Source organism: Electrona antarctica (genome assembly GCF_951216825.1).
Source record: "Electrona antarctica genome assembly, contig: scaffold_251, whole genome shotgun sequence".
NCBI lineage: Eukaryota > Metazoa > Chordata > Actinopteri > Myctophiformes > Myctophidae > Electrona > Electrona antarctica.
The window spans coordinates 75,403-85,000 of record NW_027637547.1 but is presented as its reverse complement, the minus strand read 5'-3'; the positions used below and the strand labels follow the sequence as shown (position 1 = coordinate 85,000).

At 39.8% G+C, this 9,598-nt stretch overlaps 1 protein-coding gene across 4 annotated transcripts in view; it reads right to left on the bottom strand.

Annotated features, from left to right (window-relative positions):
* brcc3 (BRCA1/BRCA2-containing complex, subunit 3) overlaps positions 1-9,598 on the bottom strand; it is a 33,153-nt gene that overhangs the window by 1,420 nt on the left and 22,135 nt on the right. The gene's annotated exons all lie outside the window — the stretch shown is intronic.

Sequence of the window (9,598 nt, the reverse complement as noted above, 5' to 3'; positions counted from 1 at the left end):
CGAACGCAGTGATTGTGAACGCAGTGAGCATTTACTATGAGACCCAGCAGATCATGTCTGTCTGTCTGTGTGTGTGTGTCTGTCACGCTGTAACACCACCCGCCCACCACCAGAGGGCGCAGCTGTATCACACACAAACACACACATGCACGCACGCACACACACACACACACACACACACACACGCACACACACAAAACTTAACTTAAAAAAAAACTTAACTTAAAAAAATAACTTAAAAAGGAAAAACTTTAAAAGGAAAAACTTAAAAAAGAACTTAACTTAAAAAAAAACTTAACTTAAAAAAAAATCTTAAAAAACACAAAAAAGATAACTTAAAAAAAACCTTAAATTACGTAATTTATTCTAATTGTTGTTTTTGCAATTTACGAGCTGCGTTCGCTTCCCGCGTTCGCGCGTCTTACTTGTATTCTTCTTCTAGCTAACAGTGTTGCTCCAAGACAGTAATATTCTTCTTCTAGCTAACAGTGTTGCTCCAAGACAGTAATATTCTTCTTCTAGCTAACAGTGTTGCTCCAAGACAGTAATATTCTTCTTCTAGCTAACAGTGTTGCTCCAAGACAGTAATATTCTTCTTCTAGCTAACAGTGTTGCTAAAGACAGTAATATTCTTCTTCTAGCTAACAGTGTTGCTCCAAGACAGTCATATTCTTCTTCTAGCTAACAGTGTTGCAAAGGCAATAATCTCTAACTTCTGATTGGTGTACTGTAAGGGCTTTGACGTGTGCTGAATATAGCGATCAATGGACAGGGTTGTAGCGCCATCTATAGCCCGTCTGACAGTGTGACAAACACAGGTGACCAGCATCGCTGTAGCTGGACAAGGCCAATACGTACGTGTGTGTGTGTGTGTGTGTGTGTGTGTGTGTGTGTGTGTAGCCGGGGACAAGACCAATAGATGTGTGTGTGATGTGCATGTGTCTGGACACAGCGATCGCACTTAGGTCTGCCTTAGGATACATAATATATTAGACTGGAAGCAGGCGTCCTGTACTAGGGGGACATAGACCAGGACGCGTCCTGTCCTAGGGGGACATAGACCAGGACGCGTCCTGTTCTAGGGGGACATAGACCAGGACGCGTCCTGTTCTAGGGGGACATAGACCAGGACCCGTCCTGTCCTGTACTAGGGGGACATAGACCAGGACCCGTCCTGTACTAGGGGGACATAGACCAGGACCCGTCCTGTTCTAGGGGGACATAGACCAGGACCCGTCCTGTACTAGGGGGACATAGACCAGGACCCGTCCTGTCCTAGGGGGACATAGACCAGGACCCGTCCTGTACTAGGGGGACATAGACCAGGACCCGTCCTGTACTAGGGGGACATAGACCAGGACCCGTCCTGTTCTAGGGGGACATAGACCAGGACGCGTCCTGTACTAGGGGGACATAGACCAGGACCCGTCCTGTCCTGTACTAGGGGGACATAGACCAGGACCCGTCCTGTCCTAGGGGGACATAGACCAGGACCCGTCCTGTACTAGGGGGACATAGACCAGGACCCGTCCTGTCCTGTACTAGGGGGACATAGACCAGGACACGTCCTGTCCTGTCCTAGGGGGACATAGACCAGGACCCGTCCTGTACTAGGGGGACATAGACCAGGACCCGTCCTGTCCTAGGGGGACATAGACCAGGACCCGTCCTGTACTAGGGGGACATAGACCAGGACCCGTCCTGTACTAGGGGGACATAGACCAGGACCCGTCCTGTTCTAGGGGGACATAGACCAGGACCCGTCCTGTACTAGGGGGACATAGACCAGGACCCGTCCTGTCCTGTACTAGGGGGACATAGACCAGGACCCGTCCTGTCCTAGGGGGACATAGACCAGGACCCGTCCTGTACTAGGGGGACATAGACCAGGACCCGTCCTGTCCTGTACTAGGGGGACATAGACCAGGACGCGTCCTGTCCTGTCCTAGGGGGACATAGACCAGGACCCGTCCTGTACTAGGGGGACATAGACCAGGACCCGTCCTGTCCTGTACTAGGGGGACATAGACCAGGACCCGTCCTGTCCTAGGGGGACATAGACCAGGACGCGTCCTGTCCTGTACTAGGGGGACATAGACCAGGACGCGTCCTGTCCTGTCCTAGGGGGACATAGACCAGGACCCGTCCTGTACTAGGGGGACATAGACCAGGACGCGTCCTGTTCTAGGGGGACATAGACCAGGACCCGTCCTGTACTAGGGGGACATAGACCAGGACCCGTCCTGTACTAGGGGGACATAGACCAGGACGCGTCCTGTTCTAGGGGGACATAGACCAGGACCCGTCCTGTCCTAGGGGGACATAGACCAGGACCCGTCCTGTACTAGGGGGACATAGACCAGGACCCGTCCTGTACTAGGGGGACATAGACCAGGACCCGTCCTGTCCTGTACTAGGGGGACATAGACCAGGACCCGTCCTGTCCTGTATTAGGGGGACATAGACCAGGACCCGTCCTGTACTAGGGGGACATAGACCAGGACCCGTCCTGTCCTGTACTAGGGGGACATAGACCAGGACCCGTCCTGTCCTAGGGGGACATAGACCAGGACCCGTCCTGTCCTAGGGGGACATAGACCAGGACCCGTCCTGTACTAGGGGGACATAGACCAGGACCCGTCCTGTACTAGGGGGACATAGACCAGGACGCGTCCTGTCCTGTCCTAGGGGGACATAGACCAGGACCCGTCCTGTACTAGGGGGACATAGACCAGGACCCGTCCTGTCCTAGGGGGACATAGACCAGGACCCGTCCTGTACTAGGGGGACATAGACCAGGACCCGTCCTGTACTAGGGGGACATAGACCAGGACGCGTCCTGTTCTAGGGGGACATAGACCAGGACCCGTCCTGTCCTGTACTAGGGGGACATAGACCAGGACCCGTCCTGTCCTAGGGGGACATAGACCAGGACCCGTCCTGTACTAGGGGGACATAGACCAGGACGCGTCCTGTCCTGTACTAGGGGGACATAGACCAGGACGCGTCCTGTCCTGTCCTAGGGGGACATAGACCAGGACCCGTCCTGTACTAGGGGGACATAGACCAGGACCCGTCCTGTCCTAGGGGGACATAGACCAGGACCCGTCCTGTACTAGGGGGACATAGACCAGGACCCGTCCTGTACTAGGGGAACATAGACCAGGACGCGTCCTGTTCTAGGGGGACATAGACCAGGACCCGTCCTGTCCTAGGGGGACATAGACCAGGACCCGTCCTGTACTAGGGGGACATAGACCAGGACCCGTCCTGTACTAGGGGGACATAGACCAGGACCCGTCCTGTACTAGGGGGACATAGACCAGGACCCGTCCTGTCCTGTATTAGGGGGACATAGACCAGGACCCGTCCTGTCCTAGGGGGACATAGACCAGGACCCGTCCTGTCCTGTACTAGGGGGACATAGACCAGGACCCGTCCTGTCCTGTACTAGGGGGACATAGACCAGGACCCGTCCTGTCCTGTACTAGGGGGACATAGACCAGGACCCGTCCTGTCCTAGGGGGACATAGACCAGGACCCGTCCTGTCCTAGGGGGACATAGACCAGGACCTGTCCTGTACTAGGGGGACATAGACCAGGACGCGTCCTGTCCTGTACTAGGGGGACATAGACCAGGACCCGTCCTGTCCTGTACTAGGGGGACATAGACCAGGACCCGTCCTGTACTAGGGGGACATAGACCAGGACGCGTCCTGTCCTAGGGGGACATAGACCAGGACCCGTCCTGGTCTATGTCCTAGGGGGACATAGACCAGGACCCGTCCTGTTTTAGGGGGACATAGACCAGGACCCGTCCTGTCCTAGGGGGACATAGACCAGAAACCGTCCTGTTCTAGGGGGACATAGACCAGGACGCGTCCTGTCCTAGGGGGACATAGACCAGGACCCGTCCTGTCCTAGGGGGACATAGACCAGGACCCGTCCTGTCCTAGGGGGACATAGACCAGGACCCGTCCTGTTCTAGGGGGACATAGACCAGGACGCGTCCTGTTCTAGGGGGACATAGACCAGGACGCGTCCTGTTCTAGGGGGACATAAACCAGGACGCGTCCTGTCCTGGAACACCACACGACACAAGAGAAGAGAAGCAGAATTCAGTTTGTATTTACTGCTAAAGCCACTAATAAATATAAACGTTTAGAAGTAACATTTAGTTTGCATTTACTCCTAAAGCCACTAATAAATATAAATGTTTAGAAGTAACATTCAGTTTGTATTTACTCCTAAAGCCACTAATAAATATAAACGTTTAGAAGTAACATTCAGTTTGTATTTACTCCTAAAGCCACTAATAAATATAAACGTTTAGAAGTAACATTCAGTTTGTATTTACTCCTGAAGCCACTAATAAATATAAACGTTTAGAAGTAACATTCAGTTTGTATTTACTCCTAAAGCCACTAATAAATATAAACGTTTAGAAGTAACATTCAGTTTGTATTTACTCCTGAAGCCACTAATAAATATAAACGTTTAGAAGCAACATTTAGTTTGTATTTACTCCTAAAGCCACTAATAAATATAAACGTTTAGAAGTAACATTCAGTTTGTATTTACTCCTAAAGCCACTAATAAATATAAACCTTTAGAAGTAACATTCAGTTTGTATTTACTCCTGACGCCACTAATAAATATAAACGTTTAGAAGTAACATTCAGTTTGTATTTACTCCTGACGCCACTAATAAATATAAACGTTTAGAAGTAACATTCAGTTTGTATTTACTCCTGACGCCACTAATAAATATAAACGTTTAGAAGTAACATTCAGTTTGTATTTACTCCTAAAGCCACTAATAAATATAAACGTTTAGAAGTAACATTCAGTTTGTATTTACTCCTGAAGCCACTAATAAATATAAACGTTTAGAAGTAACATTCAGTTTGTATTTACTCCTGAAGCCACTAATAAATATAAACGTTTAGAAGCAACATTTAGTTTGTATTTACTCCTGAAGCCACTAATAAATATAAACGTTTAGAAGTAACATTTAGTTTGTATTTACTCCTAAAGCCACTAATAAATATAAACCTTTAGAAGTAACATTCAGTTTGTATTTACTCCTGAAGCCACTAATAAATATAAACGTGTAGAAGTAACATTCAGTTTGTATTTACTCCTGAAGCCACTAATAAATATAAACGTTTAGAAGTAACATTCAGTTTGTATTTACTCCTGAAGCCACTAATAAATATAAACGTTTAGAAGTAACATTCAGTTTGTATTTACTCCTGAAGCCACTAATAAATATAAACGTTTAGAAGTAACATTTAGTTTGTATTTACTCCTAAAGCCACTAATAAATATAAACGTTTAGAAGTAACATTCAGTTTGTATTTACTCCTGAAGCCACTAATAAATATAAACGTTTAGAAGTAACATTCAGTTTGTATTTACTCCTAAAGCCACTAATAAATATAAACGTTTAGAAGTACAATTTACAATTTACAATTTAGGCATTTAGCAGACGCTCTTAATCCAGAGCGACTTACAATAGGCAAGAACAAAAAGCATGGGAATACATCACATATGTAAAAAAATGCATTTATCGCGAAACATGCGTAAGCTAAGACCGTGACTAGAACATATCTATATAATGACACTATACATATAAACTATAACTAGAACATATCTATATAATGACACTATACATATAAACTATACATATATGCTATACTATGCTGTACATATATACTATGAAGTGCTAGGACTACATACAATGCACTTATTGTGCTGTCTACATGACATGCTATAAGTCTGTTTCAAATGCTATATAAGTCTAAGAAGTGCTATATATATATATATATATATATATATATATATATTATATTATATATATATATATATATATATATATATAAGTAACATTCAGTTTGTATTTACTCCTGAAGCCACTAATAAATATAAACGTTTAGAAGTAACATTCAGTTTGTATTTACTCCTGAAGCCACTAATAAATATAAACGTTTAGAAGTAACATTCAGTTTGTATTTACTCCTGAAGCCACTAATAAATATAAACGTTTAGAAGTAACATTCAGTTTGTATTTACTCCTGAAGCCACTAATAAATATAAACGTTTAGAAGTAACATTCAGTTTGTATTTACTCCTGAAGCCACTAATAAATATAAACGTTTAGAAGTAACATTCAGTTTGTATTTACTCCTGAAGCCACTAATAAATATAAACGTTTAGAAGTAACATTTAGTTTGTATTTACTCCTGAAGCCACTAATAAATATAAACGTTTAGAAGTAACATTCAGTTTGTATTTACTCCTAAAGCCACTAATAAATATAAACGTTTAGAAGTAACATTCAGTTTGTATTTACTCCTAAAGCCACTAATAAATATAAACGTTTAGAAGTAACATTCAGTTTGTATTTACTCCTGAAGCCACTAATAAATATAAACGTTTAGAAGTAACATTCAGTTTGTATTTACTCCTGAAGCCACTAATAAATATAAACGTTTAGAAGTAACATTCAGTTTGTATTTACTCCTGAAGCCACTAATAAATATAAACGTTTAGAAGTAACATTCAGTTTGTATTTACTCCTAAAGCCACTAATAAATATAAACGTTTAGAAGTAACATTCAGTTTGTATTTACTCCTGAAGCCACTAATAAATATAAACGTTTAGAAGTAACATTCAGTTTGTATTTACTCCTGAAGCCACTAATAAATATAAACGTTTAGAAGTAACATTCAGTTTGTATTTACTTTTGAAGCCACTAATAAATATAAACGTTTAGAAGTAACATTCAGTTTGTATTTACTCCTGACGCCACTAATAAATATAAACGTTTAGAAGTAACATTCAGTTTGTATTTACTCCTGAAGCCACTAATAAATATAAACGTTTAGAAGTAACATTCAGTTTGTATTTACTCCTGAAGCCACTAATAAATATAAACGTTTAGAAGTAACATTCAGTTTGTATTTACTCCTAAAGCCACTAATAAATATAAACGTTTAGAAGTAACATTCAGTTTGTATTTACTCCTGAAGCCACTAATAAATATAAACGTTTAGAAGTAACATTCAGTTTGTATTTACTCCTAAAGCCACTAATAAATATAAACGTTTAGAAGTAACATTCAGTTTGTATTTACTCCTGAAGCCACTAATAAATATAAACGTTTAGAAGTAACATTCAGTTTGTATTTACTCCTAAAGCCACTAATAAATATAAACGTTTAGAAGTAACATTCAGTTTGTATTTACTCCTAAAGCCACTAATAAATATAAACGTGTAGAAGTAACATTCAGTTTGTATTTACTCCTGACGCCACTAATAAATATAAACGTTTAGAAGTAACATTCAGTTTGTATTTACTCCTGACGCCACTAATAAATATAAACGTTTAGAAGTAACATTCAGTTTGTATTTACTCCTGAAGCCACTAATAAATATAAACGTGTAGAAGTAACATTCAGTTTGTATTTACTCCTGAAGCCACTAATAAATATAAACGTTTAGAAGTAACATTCAGTTTGTATTTACTCCTGAAGCCACTAATAAATATAAACGTTTAGAAGTAACATTCAGTTTGTATTTACTCCTAAAGCCACTAATAAATATAAACGTGTAGAAGTAACATTCAGTTTGTATTTACTCCTGACGCCACTAATAAATATAAACGTTTAGAAGTAACATTCAGTTTGTATTTACTCCTGACGCCACTAATAAATATAAACGTTTAGAAGTAACATTCAGTTTGTATTTACTCCTGAAGCCACTAATAAATATAAACGTGTAGAAGTAACATTCAGTTTGTATTTACTCCTGAAGCCACTAATAAATATAAACGTTTAGAAGTAACATTCAGTTTGTATTTACTCCTGAAGCCACTAATAAATATAAACGTTTAGAAGTAACATTCAGTTTGTATTTACTCCTGACGCCACTAATAAATATAAACGTTTAGAAGTAACATTCAGTTTGTATTTACTCCTGAAGCCACTAATAAATATAAACGTTTAGAAGTAACATTCAGTTTGTATTTACTCCTGAAGCCACTAATAAATATAAACGTTTAGAAGTAACATTCAGTTTGTATTTACTCCTGACGCCACTAATAAATATAAACGTTTAGAAGTAACATTCAGTTTGTATTTACTCCTAAAGCCACTAATAAATATAAACGTTTAGAAGTAACATTCAGTTTGTATTTACTCCTGAAGCCACTAATAAATATAAACGTTTAGAAGTAACATTCAGTTTGTATTTACTCCTGACGCCACTAATAAATATAAACGTTTAGAAGTAACATTCAGTTTGTATTTACTCCTGACGCCACTAATAAATATAAACGTTTAGAAGTAACATTCAGTTTGTATTTACTCCTGAAGCCACTAATAAATATAAACGTTTAGAAGTAACATTCAGTTTGTATTTACTCCTGAAGCCACTAATAAATATAAACGTTTAGAAGTAACATTCAGTTTGTATTTACTCCTGAAGCCACTAATAAATATAAACGTTTAGAAGTAACATTCAGTTTGTATTTACTCCTGAAGCCACTAATAAATATAAACGTTTAGAAGTAACATTCAGTTTGTATTTACTCCTGACGCCACTAATAAATATAAACGTTTAGAAGTAACATTCAGTTTGTATTTACTCCTAAAGCCACTAATAAATATAAACGTTTAGAAGTAACATTCAGTTTGTATTTACTCCTGAAGCCACTAATAAATATAAACGTTTAGAAGTAACATTCAGTTTGTATTTACTCCTGAAGCCACTAATAAATATAAACGTTTAGAAGTAACATTCAGTTTGTATTTACTCCTGAAGCCACTAATAAATATAAACGTTTAGAAGTAACATTCAGTTTGTATTTACTCCTGAAGCCACTAATAAATATAAACGTTTAGAAGTAACATTCAGTTTGTATTTACTCCTGAAGCCACTAATAAATATAAACGTTTAGAAGTAACATTCAGTTTGTATTTACTCCTGAAGCCACTAATAAATATAAACGTTTAGAAGTAACATTCAGTTTGTATTTACTCCTAAAGCCACTAATAAATATAAACGTTTAGAAGTAACATTCAGTTTGTATTTACTCCTGAAGCCACTAATAAATATAAACGTTTAGAAGTAACATTCAGTTTGTATTTACTCCTGAAGCCACTAATAAATATAAACGTTTAGAAGTAACATTCAGTTTGTATTTACTCCTGAAGCCACTAATAAATATAAACGTTTAGAAGTAACATTCAGTTTGTATTTACTCCTAAAGCCACTAATAAATATAAACGTTTAGAAGTAACATTCAGTTTGTATTTACTCCTGAAGCCACTAATAAATATAAACGTTTAGAAGTAACATTCAGTTTGTATTTACTCCTGAAGCCACTAATAAATATAAACGTTTAGAAGTAACATTCAGTTTGTATTTACTCCTGACGCCACTAATAAATATAAACGTTTAGAAGTAACATTCAGTTTGTATTTACTCCTAAAGCCACTAATAAATATAAACGTTTAGAAGTAACATTCAGTTTGTATTTACTCCTGAAGCCACTAATAAATATAAACGTTTAGAAGTAACATTCAGTTTGTA